Source organism: Humulus lupulus, chromosome 6, assembly GCF_963169125.1.
Source record: "Humulus lupulus chromosome 6, drHumLupu1.1, whole genome shotgun sequence".
NCBI lineage: Eukaryota > Viridiplantae > Streptophyta > Magnoliopsida > Rosales > Cannabaceae > Humulus > Humulus lupulus.
Genome location: NC_084798.1, coordinates 194,679,692 through 194,699,389, shown reverse-complemented (window position 1 = coordinate 194,699,389; position 19,698 = coordinate 194,679,692). Strand labels below are relative to the sequence as shown.

Genomic DNA, 19,698 nt, shown 5'->3' with positions numbered 1-19,698 from the left:
GACACCACCCATATATCGAATGTGGGGAGGTACTACCAGGAGTACTTCCTCACAACTGACATGATCGCAGAAAATCTGGCCTTTGCTCAAGGAGGTAAAACCTTTGTATCACTGGCTATTACTTTGTTATTTAGTGTTCTCCTCCACATTCTCTTAAACTTTTAATGCCTTCCAGGCCCATGGCTGCGACCAGACCCAACACCAGACATGGAGTTGAGATCAGCCCTCTTGGCCAGCATGACTGACGTAGAAAATAACGTCAAACATCTGGTCACAAAGGCTAACCTTAGGATGGTTGGCCTTTCGGCCCCTCATCAGGACATGAGGGAGTCAATAGCAGGGAGAGCCACGGGCGGAGAGGAACCTGAGCAGCAACCACTAGTGTCACCTCCACGAAGGAGACAAACCGGGGTCACGATCAGGGAACCTGTTGGCACTCCTCTAGCAGAGAGGCCCTCTGCCCACTTGGGGAAAGGGAAAAAGAAGGCCACTGTTGTAATAAATTTAAATTTTGATTTTAAATACGCAAGTGCTCGCAATCACACAAGTAATATAATGATAAGTAAATCGCCTCCACAGGGATTGCAAACTAGAAAAAATAAGCAAAACAATTTTAAGAAATTAAAAATCAAGTGGGTTGTTTATAGGCTAAACAAAATATTAAAAAATATGGAAATACTGAAATAAAAAACTGAACTGAACAAGAAAATTGACAGAAATATATGGATTGCAAAATGGACTTGAATTATTGAATTCCCCTATATTATTCATCCTGAACAAATTGCGGACAGATTGTTGCAGCAATATTCTAGCAAAACTCCCAGGATAACAAAAATTCATTCAAACACTCATAAAACTTTCCCAAATTTTATGACATTAATTTGTCTACCTAATTAAACATATTCCTATGCAAAATTAGATTTAATAATGCAATTCAAAGTTTAATTCTCAAAAGTTACACAAGGAAAATAACATATCCCTATGTTACTTACTAACATAACCTAACCTAGATTATGACTTGTGTCATCCAAGTTTTTCCTATTACATTTAATCTTTCCAACATTAAACATAATTAAATAACTTGCCATTGCTGGCCAAACAACAACAAGAAATTAAGATAAGCACACTTGAATGACCAAGGGAGATTTTACTAAAATAAAGTGCAAGAAATTAATAGACTATAACATAGGGTTCATCAACAATTTAAGCCACCTAAAAATTAGTTCATGGCTGAGTTCATAAACAATAATCCATAATCAAAACGGCCCATAATATTCAGAATTAGAATCCAACTCAGAAATTAATAAAATAATGGTTAGGAAAAGAAGAAAGAACAAATCCAAAATGATGCTTGAGCTTTCTTTGTTTGTCCTCCTTCTTCCTTGTTGATATTCCGAGTTTTTCTTCTTTCTTTTTTTGGTTTTTCTTTTCCAAAAATGGCTGCTGCCTTTTTTTTCATTTACAGCTGATACCTCTTTTTTGTATTCTAGGTTTTTCTCCTCTTTCTTCCAAAAGTACCATATTGCCCCTTTTTCTCCAAAAACATGAAGTTCTCCTTTCTTCTGATTTTTGTCCTTTTCTCCAATATGCTGACTAGTTCCTTCTGTCCTTGCCACCTCAGGCAAAATGTCAGCTCACCCATTGACTGCCACACGCTCCATGTGCCCCAAAATTTGCCTGATCAAAATGCTTTAGGTTTGCTGCAGCAAACCTGAATATTCAACCATCAACAACATAATTTCATCAAAATAGATTCATATGTTAGCTCATTCCTTTGTGCAAATATTTATCCATGAAATTATTATCTTTAACCCACTAGCTATTAAAAACTAAAAAAAAAAATTAAACTTAATTAAGATAATAAAAACACCAAAGTTAGCTACAAAAGCTAAAAATAAACTAACATCACCCATGATTTTTCATAATTATAAGTTCAAAAGCACATGAAATAACTCTTTATTCAAGAGTTATCACACCCCCAAACTTACAACATTACTCGTCCTTGAGTGATGACTCTAAAAACAAAACACAACTAACACAAGACACAAGAGGCACAAACTAAAAAACAACAAAAGACAAGGAAACAACAAAGACAAAACACCTCAACAATTGACAAACTTTGCTATGCCATTGGTAAAAAGGGGAAGGCTCTCGGGAAATTTTATTTTGAAATAGAGAAGCTGAATTTCAATCTTTCACAAGTTTTAAACCAAATTCTTCAAGCATGAATGTTGCTGCCAAAATATAAATCAAGTGTTTCACCATTTAGTGCATGCATAGCTTTTCCTAAACAATTTCAATCACCAAAAATCAAGCTAGACCTTCGTCCTCAAGCTTAAATAATATCTCTATAAGTTACTTAGTGATTCCCTCTCCACTAATGTAGACAAACACCACACCAAAGATCAATAGGACTTTATCAAGCTTGTAATGATAGGCTAGGGTGAAGGTAGGATAAGAGAGATAAATTTTGGCTCAAATCACCCTAAAACACCTCAATCTTTCTAGGACCTAAATACATAGATGCATACAATAATTTCCCCCAACGACAACCCCACAACACAATATAAATCTTGCCACTAGCCTTTATTACTAACATACAAAGACAAAACTAAAACAACTTTTCTTTTATTTGAAGAGTAAACCCCCAAAATTATTTACAAACATACTTTTTTTTTCTTTCTTTCTTTTTTCTTTTTCTCTTTTTTTTTTTAAATATGCTTTGATGCAAGGGAGTGCACTCATTAATTTTTTCTTTTTTTTTTCTTTTTGGATGCTCTATTTTTTTTTTTACTATGAAAATAAACAACTAGATGGCAAGAGTACAAGAAAATTGAGAACACACTCTCCCCCCAAACTTAAAATCAACATTTTCCCAATGGTGAAAACAAGCAAAAGAAGAAAAGGAAAACGCTCACCCAATTTTCTCGCATCCACTCAACTCAACTCAACTCCCCAAAATACACAACAAATAAATCCTATAAAGATCAAGGTGCTAAAAGGGTGTGGTGAAAAGAGATGATTATATATATGTAAAGGTAGGCTAATGAGTGGCTAAGAAAGAAAAGTGACACTTAAGCTCAATGGGGTGACTAGGGATAAAAAATGCATACAAGGTAGGCTTCAAAGGTTCAAACGGTCCAAAGATGGCCTAAATCATTTCATCGGTGTGGTATTGTCTAGGATTTCGCCTCAAGGAAAATCACTAAGTAATTCTAGAAACTTAAGCTCTCACAAGAAACTAGCTCTTTCTAGGGTCTCAAAATTGTTTAATCAAACTATGCACAAACTAAAAAGAGAAACACTCTCATCAACCAATTGAAAGCAACATTCACACCCAAAGAATTAAGTTTAAAATTTAAGAAAGAAAGACATTCAGCTGCAACTTGGATTGATTATATATATATTTTTAAGTTTGCAAAGTCTTCATCGAGCCCCTTAGTTAAACACTAACAAAAGCAAAGAATATCCTCAAAAGAACGACAACACAACAAGACAAAGAAAAACTAAAAACAGAACAAAGATAACTATTCCAACAAAGTACCTTCCTAGCAACAAAACACAAGGCAAATGACTCAAATTTTGGTGCTCACTACACAAAAATCACCAAAGAAACATAACTAAGTACAACACAGAGCACCCAATACACAAAACACAAAAATCATTATCAACACTTGAGACCAAAGTATAACACAACACAAAATTTTTCCAATGAGTAATAACTACACCTAAAACAGAGAAAACAAAGAAACAGACATAAACAAAATCAAATTGGGGAGTAGAGTTCAGAAATGCTCATTCAACGAATATGCAGGCTTTGCTCAAGGGATGCACAGCCGGGTCACTCAGTGCTTGGGTGAGGCGTAGCTAGTTGCAGATGGAGATTGCTTGATGATTCGCATGGAGCTCCTGGGATTCTTGCTGGTCTGGGATAGATTCTCTCGAATTTGGGTCGGGTTGGTGTTGATTTGGTGGCTGGTGGGGTAGCTTTGGAGGGGGTAGGAGCATTTATAGTGGCTGGGGAAGGCAGGAGTAATGGGGCAGTGGGAAGTTGTGGGGCTTTTGGTGGGGCAGTGGTGGTTTGGATTTCTTTGTGGTAGTTTATGGGATAGAGGTTGGTGGAGATTTTGGTTTGTTTGGTGGTGGGATTGGGGCTGGTTTGAATTTCTTCCGCTGAGCTCGTATTTTAGTGGTCATTTTGGGCAAAAAGGCAACATCTAAAGCACAAGGCCACCACACAACAAAAGGAGCACCTGAACAGTAATGCCACAAATTTTTTGACAGAATAACAGAGCAATATTACCACCCCTATACAGTAAGGCCACCGATTTTTTTTTCAACAGAGTCTCCAACAGATTTTTGTGCTTCCTAGATCAAAAACTATTAATGACTCCAATGCCCAGCAATATACATAGCACTATAAGAGGAAAAGGAAATTAATACCCCAGTTTTGAGTGGCTCGGCTGACTGTGGTGATGCTTGGGCTCGTGGCTGCGCGACTGGGTGGTGCCAAGGATTGGGGTTCACACAGCTGGGTTTCTGGGCAGTGATGGGTTAGGGTAATGGTGAAGATGGGTAAATATCCTATATACATACATGTATTTTATAAATAATATAAAATTTACTGAATATATGTATATATATATATATTTTTGTATAGGTTATAGTATATATATATATTTTAAATACATATATATATGTAGTAAAATATATATAAATAATAATAAATATAGTAATTTTTTTTGTATATATATAGTATTATATATATATGCCTCTGAATGAAACCACGTCCCAGAATTTTTTCTCTGCCCAGATTGCTAACATTTTGACCTCGTTTTGCTTCAGCAACCCAAATTTGACGTAACTCCCTTTTATTTTTGGAAATTTTTGCATGCATTTTGCTGAAATAAAACTCTCGCAAAACCTTCAGACTCCAAAATTACTTCCAAAACACCCTGTTTCTTGCTGTCTTAACACCTGAAACCCTAAAATACACATAAAACCACTCCAAAACATCACAATAAAATGAAATTAAAATTACAAAAAATTAAAACTAACAATAAAAATAATTAAAAACGCTGAATCGAGACTACATCCTTGGAAGGCCGAATTGAAGGGCTTGAGAAAGCCAATGCCAGCAACTTGGAAAGGTACAAGAATGCCACACTCCGGTGCTTCTATGACTTCTGGAAGCACAACCAGGGTGCCAAATTCAATTACCTTCCTGAGAATGCAAGAAACGCCTCGCTCGCTCGCTGTGCTGTTCGACTGGCAGAGGAAGAAAGAGCGAGGATTCCTGCTTCCCCTGAGATCTCGCTGGCCACTGGTATGGACGGAGGAGAAGCTGATGCTGAAGAAGTGGTCAACCAGAATGCTCCCCAAGATCCTCCAGTCCCTTAGTCTTTTTCTGTTTTTTATTTTTATCTTTTTAAATGCATGACATACGGGTCGTGATGTAAAGACAATATATTTTTTATTGCTGCATGGGCAACTTTTACTTTTATTTGAACAATTACATCCGAGCAGCGATTGCTCGCGGTGTAAAAGGATACATTTTGATATTATAATATATTTGCATCTTATTATAACATCTGTTTGCATGACCAAACTTAGCATAAGACTTTGGTTTGATTTAACAAAATAACAATATTTTGAAAAATATTCTAAGTACCCTAGCATGCATTCACTTATTTTGCTCATGTGTTTACATACCTTTTAAGGATATGCTTTGCTTACTTGTACCTTATATGCCCCCCAAGTGATCAAGGAGCTTTAGGTCCTTGGTCACTTGCCTTGACCAGAACCTGTTCGAACATTACTGCTCGTAGCAATATGATTAGAATTATAATACATCAAAACAACACACGTAATGAGCAAATACTTGTAATAGATACAATAATTGGCAAGAAATGACTGGCTGCGCACAATCCCTTTTATTTCTCGTAATAAATGGACTAAACATGTCTGTACGAGTGATCAATAAGATCTTACACTTATAAGCGATCAGTCACATAAAATGACCAACCCTTTTTCAAAACTTGTAAGAAGTAAAATTTATACAAGCCAATTATTTAAGAAGAATTGTTTATTGATAATACTTGCGCAGGTGTTCTCCATTCCAATAGCGAGGAACGAGACCTCCGATTAAGCGTGCAAGTTTATAAGTGTCTGGGTGAAGGACCTCATCAATCAAGTATGGCCTTTCCCAATTAGGTCCGAGTACTCCAACAGCTTGGTCGTGGGTGTTTAGAAAAACTCTTCGGAGTACAAGATCTCCAACATTGAATTTTCTTTCCCGCACTTTAGAGTTGAAATACCGAGCGACCACCTGCTGGTACGCAGCTACCCGGAGTTGGGCTTGTTCACGCTTCTCATCGATTGAGTCCAGGGATTCCATCAATAGCTGGCTATTAGAGTCTTGGTCGTATGTTAATGTGCGATGCGAGGGTGGATCCAACTCGACAGAAAACATAGCTTCATACTCGTATGCCAAGGAAAACGGGGTATGACCTGTTGCTATTCGGTGGGAAGTTCTGTACAACCAGAGCACTTTAGGCAATTGTTCCGGCCACGCTCCCTTAGCTTCTTCAAGTCTTTTCTTTGGGGTATCCTTTAAGGTTTTGTTAATTGTCTTGACCTGTCCGTTCTCTTGGGGATGAGCTACTGAAGAAAAGCTTTTGATAATACCATGACATTTGCAGAAGTCCGTGAATATATCACTGTCAAATTGGGTGTCGTTATCTGAAAAGATTTTTCAGTGGCTCAGCCTCGGCCCATTTGGTGAAGTAATCGACGATTACCACTGCATACTTTACACCACCTTTCCCTGTAGGTAAAGACCCGATTAGATCTATTCCCCAAACTGCGAAAGGCCATGGACTCTGCAGTTACTTTAACTCGTTGGGGACTGCTCGTGGAATTTTGGAAAATATCTGACACTTGTCACATCTCTGCACGAACTCCATTGACTCTTCATTCATGGTTGGTCAGAAATATCCTCGCCTTAGGATATTTTTTGATAAACTTTGCCCCCCAGCGTGGTCTCTGCAGAAACCTTCATGCACCTGCTTCATCAATTCTTTGGCCTTTTCTGGTGAAACACATGTGAGAAGTGGCATAGAGTATCCTCTTCGGTATAAAATTCCATCGACCAGGATATACCTAGCAGCCTGTCATTGAAGGGTCCTGGTTTTGTTTCTTTCTGTTGGTAATACGTCGAGCGTAAGATACTCTATGTATGGTGCCATCCATGTGTGTGCCATCTGGATCATCATAGTGTTTTCTTCTGCTCGGATGCTTGGTGTACACAGTCGCTCAACTGGCACTATATTTAAAGTGTCAGCATCCTTCGCACTTGGAAGTTTGGCCAAAGCATCAGTATTGGAATTCTGGTCGCGAGGAACTTGCTGCAGGGTGTATTTGTCGAATTGTGCCAACAGATCCTTTGTCTTGTTCAGATAGGCGACCATTTTTGGGCCTCATGCCTGGTATTCCCCAATGACCTGATTCACCACCAGATGCGAATCACTATAAATGTCAAGCACTTTTTTGTTCATATCCTTGGCTAACCGCAATCCAGCGAGTAATGCTTCATATTCGGCTTCGTTGTTAGAGGCAGTGAAGTCAAACCTAATTGCATAGTGAAATCGATGCCCTTTCGGCGTTATCAATATCACTCCTGCTCTTGCCTAGGATTTGTTGGATGAACCGTCAGTGAACAATTTCCACGAGGGAGCTTCAGAGTGAGGCCTAGGCTCATTAGATTTTTCACTCTGCTCGCTATCTATGAGTTCAATGAACTATGCAATGAAGTCAGCCAAGACTTGCCCTTTTATTGCTGCTCGCGAAAAGTAGGTTATATCAAACTGCCCAAGTTCGACTGCCCATTTCAACAATCGACCCGCAGTTTCCGGCTTTTGCAGGACTTGCCATAGGGGCTGGTCAGTCAAAACTGTGATCGGGTGAGCTTGAAAGTAAGGACGCAACTTCCTCGAGGCCGGAATTTAACAATAGGCTAACCTTTCGATGGGAGGATACCTCAACTCTGCTCCGATCGGCCTTTTTCCTACATAATAAACAACCTTTTGGACGTCTTCTTCCTCCCTTACTAACATAACACTTGCAGCATATTCTGTGATCGCCAGGTAGATGAACAAAGTTTCCCCATCTGCAGGTTTTGATAGGACGGGTGGCTGCGCCATATGAGCTTTTAATGCTTGAAATTCTTGCTCACAATCCCCTGTCAACTCAATTTTTTTGTTGCCTCTAAGTAGATTAAATAAAGGAACACACTATCTGTTGATTTTGAAATGAATCTACTGAGTGCAGCAATCCTTCCTGTTAAACTTTGAAAATCCTTAATCCTCATTGGTGATTTCATATCGATTAGGGCTTTAATGTTCTCGGGATTGGCTTCGAATCCTCTTGAGTTGACTATGAATCCCAAGAACTTCCCTGATCCTACTCCGAAGGAACATTTGAGAGGATTTAGCTTCATCTGATACTCATTTAAGACGTTGAAGCACTCCTGTAAATCCTTCACATGTCCTTCTGCCTTTTTCAACTTAACCAGCATGTCATCGACGTAAACCTCCATGTTTGTACCCATCAGCTCTTTAAGCATGTGGTTGACAAGTCGCTGGTAAGTCGTACCAGTGTTTGTCAAACTGAAGGGCATTACTTTATAACAGTACAACCCTGTTCGAAAGCTAGTGTGATCCTCATTAGGGGGATGCATACTAATTTGATTATACCCTGAGTATGCATCCATAAAGGAGAGGATCTCATGCCCCATAGTGGCATCGACCAGCTGGTCGATCCTGGGGAGTGGGAAACAATCTTTAGGGCAGGCTTTATTAAGGTCTGTGAAATCCATGCATGTTTGCCATTTTCCATTCGGCTTGGGCACTAGTAAAGGATTAGAGACTCACGATGGATAAAACGCCACCCTTATGAACCCATTCTGCTTCAGCTTCTCGACTTCCACTTTGAAGGCCTTTGATTTATCTTTGTCAAGCAGCCTTCTTTTTTGTTGCACTGGTGGAAAGCTTTAATCGATGTTCAGGACATGACTGATGACTACAGGATCTATCCTGACCATGTATTTGTGCGACCAGGCAAAGACCTCCTGGCTCCTCGTTAAGAACTCCACCAGTGCTTGTTTTGTTGTTGTCTCTAAGTTTTTTCCGACTTTCACAACCCTGGTCGGATGTGCCCCATCGAGTTGGACCTCTTCCAGGTCCTCGACAGGTCCTATTACTTGTTCAAAATCCTCAAAGCGAGGATCCAAGTCTCTATCCTCCTTTGGGCAACGTCCTATTTGGTGACATTATCACCTGAGTGGGCCTACTCATCAATGGCAGTTGCAACTCAATTGCAGGAACATTCCTCGACACACCCTTCTTTGCCTTGGTGATCGAGGCATTATAGCACTCCCTTGCCTCTTGTTGATTCCCGTGTACGCATCCTACCCCTGCGTCTGTTGGGCATTTCATGGCCAGGTGCCATATAGAGGTGACGGCTCGAAGGTCGACTAGTATTGGTCTTCCAATCACAACATTGTACGCCGAAGGACAATCAACTACTATAAAAGTAGCGAGTAATGTCCTATTGGAAAATGCAGTACCTGCTATGACTGGGAGTCTAATCGACCCCGTTGGGGCGAGTCCTTCACCAGAGAAACCATAAATGGTTTGGTTGGATGGCTCTAAGTCCTTAACGGATGGTTTCATTCTTTCCAGTGAAGACTTATACAGGATGTTGACTGAACCTCTTGTATCGACCAGTACCCTCTTCACCATCATGTTGGAAATTTGAACATCCATGACCAGTGGATCAGAGTGTGGGAATCGCACATGCTGGGCATCGTCATCAGAGAAGGTTATTAATTCCTCCTCCGTTCGAGCCTTTTTTGGTGCTCGATCCTCAACGATCATCATCTCGATGTCCTGGTCGTGGCGTAGGGTTCGAGCGTATCGTTCCCTTGCCTTTCCACTGCTTCTTGCGAGATGTGGGCCTCCACAGATGGTGAGTAATGTGCCTGCCATAGGATCTAGCTGTAAAGGTGGCTAGTGCTGGCATGTGGGCGCCTACTCATTGCCACCTAAAGCCTCTCGCTAGGAACCTCCCGCGGCTTGCACATATCTTCTCAAATGTCCCTGTCTGATCAGGAACTCGATCTCATCCTTCAGCTGGTTACATTCATTGGTATCATGTTCGTAGTCGTTGTGAAAATGACAGAAATTGGTTGTATCTTTTTTTGAAATATCTTTTCTTATGGGAGTGGGTCGCTCGTAGGGCACACTGGAGCTTGTAGCTTGATACACTTCTGCCAGAGATTCGACAAGGGTGGAGTAGTTGGTGAATCTTGGCTCGTAACGATTGCCCTTGGGGCGCTTATTCTCGGAGGTCGAGAGTTCATTATGCTCCCACTTTCCACCATTCTTACCATTGCCACTCCCGTTACCTTTGTCATTGCCATTGGGCTTCAACCCGTTGGCGGATTTGGTGGGTTCTTTGGGCCCCTTGTCTTTATTTGGTGACTGCCCTTCATTGACAATCACATCTTTGAGCTTGATGTATCGATCAGCCCGAACCAAGAACTCCTGGGTACTTTTAATCCCATGCTTTCTAAGGCTACTCCATAGGGGTGAATGGCGCCTAACTCCTGCAGTTAAAGCCATCATCTTGCCTTCATCACCTACTGGTTTAGCTCCAGCTGCCGTTCGCATAAAACACTGGACATAGGCTTTCAATGATTCCCTTACCTGCTGGCTTATTTCGACCAACTGGTTTGCCTCAGTAGGATGCACGCGACCCGCTTAGAACTGTCCATAAAACTCCTTCACGAACATTTCCCAGGATACTATACTCGCAGGAGGGAACTTAAAGAACCACTCCTGGGCGGCATTAGAAAGTGTTGCTGGGAAGATCCTGCAACGAGCGTCTTCAGATACTTTCTGAATATCCATTTGTATCTCAAACTTGTTGACGTGAGATACTGGGTCCCCATACCCATCAAAATTCGGAAGAGTGGGCATTTTAAATTTACTAGGGGTTTCAGCCACAGCAATCCTCTGTACGAAGGGGATGCCTCTCCTCCGATCGTACTCCATGTGGGATCATCTTCCCCCGACCAGCTGTTGCACCGCCTGGTTCAGGACATCAATTTGAGCCTGAACAGCTTCTGAGATTGCTGGGGCCTCTGGTGCCGGGGGAATGTACTCATCGTGCCTTTCTCAGCGGTCGTTAAGTACATCCCTCAAATCATCGTCTCTTCGCCGCTGCTCGCTGGCTCCGAGCCGACTAAAGATGTTATTCTGCTTGGGCTGCCCCGCAGTCTTATGACCTGCTGGTCAGTCTTCTCTAGGTGGGGGGCTCCTGCCTCCACCTCTCTCTTTGTTCCTCCGACCAGCGTTTCCTCTGCCAGAGTCGGCTTTATTGTAGCTGTGGCCATCTCTGAATCGTGGCTGACTATGGTACGATCGACTATTCACTCTATTGCCTCCTTGGGCTAGAATTTCCCGAGCGTTAGGGGGAGGCCTGCGTTGGTCAGTGGGTCCCCGTGCATTGTTATGCCGTGGGGGGCCCTTGACCGCGGAGCTTGTCTCTGAGTTCCTCATGTTGGCAGAAGGACGCTTCCCCCTGCTCGGTGGTTGCTGCTCTTCATCCCCTGGGCGTCTAGGGCTGCGGGGCAGTTGCCCAGCCCTATTCTACCTCAGGCGGGGAGGATTGCCTCGACCAGCCTGAGATGGAGGCTGCTGTTTAGGATCCCTAGGTGGGACATCATCTTGAACCATAGGCGGCTGCTTCGGCCTTTGAGGGCTTACTGGCTGGAGCAAAGGACTAGGATTAGGACCCCCTTGAGGTGGTCCGATTGGTGGCTCATATGGTTGGGAGGCTAGCGCAGCCTTATTCCTAGCCAGCTAGATGGCTGCTTCAAGGGCATCCCTCTGTCGATGGTCCATCTCAGCCTGCCGCTCACTCAGCTCCTAACACTGGCGTTCTATTTCTCTTTGTTGCGACGCCATTATCTCGGCAACATTCTCCTGATTGGCCCTCAGAATGGCCAACTCATCCTGCAACACCCCCAGTGTTGCCTTCAGGGTTTCGGAATCTAACTCCTCCTCATCAAACTCCAAATGCGATTCGTCTTCAGTCACATTTGGGGGAGGAGGCTGGGAGGATGCAGCGCCAACGGCCTATCCGGTCTTCTTGGATGTTTTTGCCATTAGATTTTTCCACAAGCTCTCAATGAAAGCACTAGAATGTTGACCCTCGTTTTGGCCAACGACATATAGTCAAATATACGACAGGAAAATAGCACGATGCTTGAAAATACAATCTAATAGAAAGTAAAGAACACCATTAATTATAGTGGTTCAACCCCAAAGGTTGGTAATGACCTACGTCCACTTGATACTATTATTAATGTTGAGCTTCAAATGTGTGATCAAAGAACTAGGGTTCTTGAGTTTCACGAAACTTAGAAGGAGAAACAATACAGACGATGGATAATAGCAATACAATTCTCTTCTTCTCAGATTAGAAAAGAGGATTTGAAAAAGATCCCTCCTTGAGCTATTTCATGTATATTTATAGGGTCAAGGAGGGTTACATGAGTCAATCAATCATATCTTTCCTTAATAAACAGATATTCAGGTTCTAATGAAGAGATATTCTCGGTTATCATTACAACTATACAAATTTATACATAAATAAACGGAGTGTACGACCAGGCTAGTCGTATATAAAACTTGAACCCCGCATATGGAAGTGTCTCTGGTCGATAGGCGAGCAGCATCTCTGCCACGTGTCGGCCACGTGTTGAAAATTCTTGCCACGTCATCCACAACTAGTTTTTGGATAAACATATCACAATATAATTCGAGACCAACGCTCGACAATTTCTACCAATTCGGGCATAACACGCCCCCCAACATAAATATTATTCTGTAAGAGAGAACCGAGTCTCAACACTAAGATCTAGCTAATAAATATCCCCATCAAGGGTAACAATCGTGTTACCTAGGGCATCGCTACTTATCTAAGAGTAAATCCCTCACAAGGGTAACCATCAAGTTACCTAGGGCATCCCTACTTATCAAAAAGTGTAATCGAATTTACACAATTTTACAGAGACTTCTATGTTAATCAATGGTGCTGGTGAGCAGTTGCCCTTAGGGTGTTCAGCCTCACTCAAACTTGGCAACCCCTAGTATCTCTAGGCACTCTCACTGAATGACAAATATTCATGGGTGCTATCCTGGAATAACTTATCAGAGCACTTTCTCGGGTTCTAACCATTCACTGATTAAGTAAGCATGAGGGCCCATAGGTCCCATTCATTTTGGCACCCCTAGGTTTAACCAGCAATCCTCACCTCTTGGCCACTCGTCGTAGTAATGAACCGGACATAATAAAATCAAGTAGTGTGACGAGGATCAGCTCTCTAGGATATGATAGATATCTACAGATCATATTTTCTAAATCAGCACTCATTAGACTAACATCTCTAAGAAACTTTCTACGACAATGTATATATGTGCATGTGTCCCTATACTAACATACAATACAATAGTCATTTCATGTGCCAGCCACACAATATAAGTTGACTTACTTGGAGTCCTTAGCACTCAGCAGGATTTCACCCTCCAATGTTTAGTCTAGTTACGCTAGCCAATACTGTAGTTATCCATACATCATATTTGGATTAATTATGACACTCATAATTCATTATTATTATTTTGGGCAGTTTGGTAATTTTAATAAAAATCATTTGTAAGGATTAATGATCCTTATTTGGTTTTAAACTCATTAAGGAAATTCATACAAAAACATTTGAGACTAAACCCTAAGTCTCGGGGAGACCTATCCTAGGGTCTCGATACCTAGGCTTGGGTATCACAATAGTATTTTCCGACAATCGCTAAAAATCTTATTCTTTAAATGCATCGCTATTCACCCATACTTTCAACAAGTCAGTTACATATATGAAGATTTTAGCCTGTATTATATCCAAAAAATACTAATTAAATTCCTTAATTATTTTTAAAGAAAGTAAACTCTTAATTTTCCTTTTATTTTTCTTAAGGTTTTAATCTCTAAAAATCGTTTTATGAAAATTGCCTAATTTGTCTTAATTAGGAAACTGATAAAAATTTCCCATCTTGACTAGTTAATCTTTCCGAAGTCAATTAATCAAGTTTACTTCTGAAGTCAATTAAAATATTTTCTCAAAATATAGGGTTTTAAACCCTCTTTTAATTTATTAACTTCTTAATAAATTAATGCTTAATTCACACTAAACTCAGAGGGGTATTTTAGGTCAAAATATGTTTTCAAGACATATCAAGTTTTTATCTTGCAATAAGCAAACTTTTACTTTTTACCTTAAGTTCCAAAATCTCAATTTTACACTAAGTGTGAAAACCCTATTTTTCACATTTTTAACTACATACTTTGTTAGGTCATAACTTGAAATTTACTTACCCAATTGTTACCAAAATTTCCCCATTCCATTTTTGGTATGCCATTTAGATTATTGTAAACTGTTAGGTCAAAAGGAGCATTTTTTATTGGTGAAATTATTTTCCAACAATGAGGTAAAAATGACCTTATTTTCAAGTCCTTATTTTTTTCCAAATTTTGACACTTAATAACTTTCAAACCGTTCAGTATTTTCTTACTAAATTTTACAGTGGAATATTATGTTATTCCAATAATATGTCCACCAAATTTTAGAAAAAACTGAGTTCATTTTCCCTATACAGTGGCTGTCCAAACTTGGTCCCAAAATTAAGAATACGAAAAAACAGTATTTTACCTAAACTTTGAAATAGCATAACTCACTCATTTTTAAACATTTTTTAGTGTTTCAAAAGCTCAATTTAATGTAATAAATATAAAAAATATAATAGTACAATTAAATTTTACAAAATAAATATAAAGTGGATGCCTGACCCCTTGGAGGTCACAGCTCAAAACATGTATTTTATTTAGGGTTTCCTACAAAACCCTTGGGGCTTTTGGTCCCTATTTTCAAAAATCAACACACAAGAATTATAATTTTTTTAAAACAACTACCATAACCTTACTACATCACCAATAAGAAACTTTAAGCATTAACTATATAAAATAATGCTTAAAACTAAAAACCATACAATAACAACCATAAAAGTAAACTTTTTACCTCTTGTTGTTCTTGCTTGAGGTTTGGACCTTCCTATTAGCTTTGACTCCTTCAAAACCCTTTCAAAAGCTTAACCAACTCCCCCAACAACATATATAATCAGATATTGAAAAATCTATGGTTAAAACTTTACAAGAGTCTAGTGTTTTTGAAACTTTACCTTAGGGAAACCCTTTCTAGACCAAGGCTTAGCTTCCAAGCCTTCTTAGTGTTCTTGAGATTGAAGATGGAGAGAAAACTTGATAGAGAATTTTCAAATAAGATGAGAGTGATTGTGAGAGAGAGAGGGTCAGATTTTTGGGCGGGGCGGGGCGGGGAGGGGGGGGGGGGGGGGGGGGGCGGGGTAGAAGGGTTTAGATTACTCTAAAATATCTTAAAACACTTGAGTATTTTTACTATCCACTTGCCCTTATCCCTGATATTTAAAATGGGATTTAAAACTTAATTAATTTTTTTCACACCATTTAAAACCCCACATGGCCAGCCACCTCTTCCTATATATGCATTTATATTGTTTTTTTTTATTTAATTTTTTCTTAATTTTTTTTATAAAGGTGAATCAATATTTCCTAAGAAGAAAAATCCAAATTGACTTTCTATAACCTTTTTCACTCTTATTAAGTTTTAAAAATAAAACTTAACACATAATAATTAAATTAAATGTCTCTCACATTTAATTTAATTAATCACACAATAAAATTTAACCCAAGGTCCATTCATGGAATAAAATTCCTCATTTCGGTAAAATTAAGCATTTAATACAAAATGCCCTAAAATTTCTATTTTCTCTTAGGTTTATTATTTTTTGACCAAAATTTAATTTTTATGAATGTATTTTATGCCCAAAATATATTTTTCATAGTTTTTTGTTTTATTTTATGAGATTTTTACCCGATCAGGGTTTTCGTGTCGGTCCAAGACCGAAAGTCTTATCTTGACTTTTAAATCACAAAATTCATAATTTGTTTAGAAATAACTCATGGAAATAAATTCCAAACAAATATAATATTATTTAAAATAATATTCTTAACTCGGAGAAATAATCTCGACCCGAGTCATTTAAAGGTACCCGAAACGCAGGACGTTACATTTCTAACCTTTTCAAATAAAGATTTGGCAACATAATTTCCTCACCATTATTTATTTCTTTTAAGTCCCTAAGTTGATTAAACCGCTTAAAATAATTTATTTAGCTATTTTCTTATTTTAAAAACAATAATTCCATTTATTATTTTTAAATTGCATAGAAAATAACAAAACCTTGAAATTATCTAAAGGCACATATAAATATCATGTTTCTTTTAGAAAATAACTTTTTCTTTAAATTAATAAAATTACAAGATTTGATGTGAGAAAAATATAATTTTAAGTGTGGGAAAAATATATTTTTGCTTGTATTAGTTAAGACTTAATTTATATAGTGTAAACTCATAAATGATAAACAAAATAATTATTTTTAATTCATTAATCTAAACTTTCAGCCACCATTTATTTTGTTTAAAAAAATCACAAGTGAATCTAAACCTAACATTTTCTTAACTAAAATAAGGAAAACCGCACTTAGTAACAATGTGAAAATTTATGGTTACAATTAAAAATTTCATTTTAATATATACATAGTTTAGGGTATTAATTTATTTCAACAAACACACATTATTCCTTTCATTTAAAAGACAGATTCTCATTTTTACTCAAAACTTCCAGCAACATATTAAACACTCAAAAATCATAAACTTGGAATTAAAACTTATACTTTCTTTATAAGATAAAAAAAAAATATGTAGTTATTAATTTGAGTAAAAATATCATTTTTAATGTGAATTAAAATACCATTTTAATTTAATAAAATCATCATAGCACTTGCAAAATCACTTATGCATACAAATCATTATTTCACCAAATTTCTCACCACTTATACCCAAAAATCAGCAAGCATATATAATCATGAAATTCTTTTTTCTTTTTTTTTTTTCATTATGCTTCACAAAACGCATACAATAATCCTTCATGTTTAATCAACATAAATTCAAACACAAACCCTAACATGCACCTATTAACATATTATCTCCCTAAGAAAGAAACACTAACATCATTTAGATATTCAAATCATAGGCATATCTCAAGATCAATCATACATATACATGCCACATGAACCCTAAGCCGAAACTCACATGACTTAAACATAAAATAAAACCAAAAATCTCATTTACATCCACATGGACCCTAACATGTTCCTATCATCACTCATGCATGCCTTAACCTATTAATACATCATAAACACATACAAATCTCATAAACATGTTCATCAAATTTCATGCATTTAATAACAAGAGTCCAAATTATTTATTATGTCGAAATCACATAGCATCCTAGAACATGGACCTAACATAAAAATAAAAATAACAAAAATATAAAGGGAATCCCTATACATGCATAGGCTGAAACCCATCATTCAAACAATCAAAATCATCACGCATCTTTCAACACAAACTTTCAACCCAAAATCAAAAGATAAACAAATCAATATACCATCTTCTCATATAACCCAAGAAAACATAAAAAAAAAAACAAAAGGGCTAAGGATTCATTACCTCTCTTGATTTGTAAAATCAAGAACACAAAATATTCTCACTTCAACCAACCTCTAGGGATTTGAAACCCACACAAAAAAAACAACAATATTATCAATATGAGCACTAGAGATTAAAACAAAAAGATGAGGATATAGAGGAGAGGATTAAATTTACTAAACAACAAGAAACTCACCTATGACTTCAAGGTTCTCCTCTTCTCTTCTCATTCTTTCTCTTCTCTCTCTCTCTCTCTAGAATTCGTGCCTCTTCTTTCTCTCTCCTTCTCTTGAATTTGGTAGCCCAAGGAGCAATATGCTCTTCTATTTTCTCTATTTCCCTTTTTATCTAACCTCGGAAATAATAGCCTAATGGGAAATGGGTAAGTTTCCCCTTTTAAATATTTCATTTATTTTTATTTTTTATTTGATTTTTCTCTTGATTGGTAGGAAAAAAAAGATGACAACTTTTTTCCCTATTTTAACTACAATTAACCAATATATTTTATTTGATTGAAAAATAAATAAATGGTAATAAAATCTTTCCCTTTCCTTAATTTTTATTTATTTTTTTCTTTTAATTAAATAAAATAATTCTAAATAAAGATGTGTAGAAAATTATATGCAAGTGCACCATGCAATCATGCACATGCACACACTTAATTACTAGGGTGCATGTCTACCTATCATGCACCTTGGTACATTCAATCAAAACTCATATATTCACAAAAATAAATTAATAAAGAAATAAACAATTAACTTCACACAATTTCTACCAATAATTCTAACAATTGAAAAAAATTCACAACACATAACAATTAAATAAAACAAAGCACAAAATTAATAATTAAAAGAAAAAATTTGGTGCACTACAACAGTACCTTGGATAAAATCATCTAGATATTCTCAATTAATTGATTTAATTATCAATTAGATAATCAAAGTTGATCAGGTCAATTTTGGATAATTTCACAGAATTATGCAATTTAGAGAAGAAATGAGATTTTAGGGCAGATTCATTAATTAAGACAAATTGGTGTCTTCATTAAAAAATAATTTGAAATCAAGGTTCAAATTATAAATAATTAATTTGATAAATGATTTAAATAATTATTTAATTAATTAATCTATAAAAAATAATATGTGCCTTGAATTTAAGTTTAAGAGGTTTATAATTAAATGAGAAATTTTACGGGTCTATAGCCCATGAGAATTTCGACCTAAGGGATGTATTTACCTATTATTTTATTGATTTTTATATTAAATAAGTGACATAATTGAGCCTATAAAAGGAATGCTGAGTGAAAGTTAAAAAGAAGAGAACACAATAGCTAGTTTTTATACTTTGGGGTTTTAGACTCTCACTACAACAAAAAGTCCTTTTTTAAGCATCTATAGTCTCTTCTCTTCTTCTTTTTGTATATATTTCATGTGTTGAGACTTGTCTATTCTAGTTTAGGTGATTCTAAGGATACTGTGAAGAAATTTGAAGAACGGTTCAGTTTCTTGGTGATACTCTGCGACAAAAAGGATATAAGGGTTAGACAAACTGAAGGAATGACTTATTCATTCTGTTGCATATAATGTAAGTGTTCTTATTATTATCTCTTTTTAAAATTCAATTATAGAAACATGTTATGGGTTTTCTTATATTAATTTGTTCAATATATGATTTACATGAAAATAAATAACATCTTGTTTAATTTATTTCCAATAGTTACTTGTTTGTAGCCGATAAAGAATGGGTCAAATTGAAGATACACTATTTTTTGAACCATGATTTCTACTAGTATTCAGGTTGTTGAATAAATTCTCCGGGCTAATGTACCATGTCAGTTAACGTTTGAAAGCTATTCATGAGTTAATAAAGAAAACAAAAGCCTAAAAATTCTTAGCAATGATCATCCATATAGCCATTCAATGTCTACATGAGGCAACA

At 37.3% G+C, this 19,698-nt stretch overlaps 1 long non-coding RNA gene across 1 annotated transcript; it reads right to left on the bottom strand.

Moving 5' to 3' along the window:
- Positions 1-1,146: 1,146 nt before the first annotated feature.
- Positions 1,147-18,059, bottom strand: LOC133782898 (uncharacterized). Its single transcript, XR_009870733.1, has 3 exons — positions 17,957-18,059; positions 17,782-17,834; positions 1,147-1,711 (listed from the first exon to the last, which is right to left on the bottom strand). It is a non-coding gene; the product is annotated as an uncharacterized LOC133782898 (long non-coding RNA).
- Between the last annotated feature and the right edge of the window lie 1,639 nt (positions 18,060-19,698).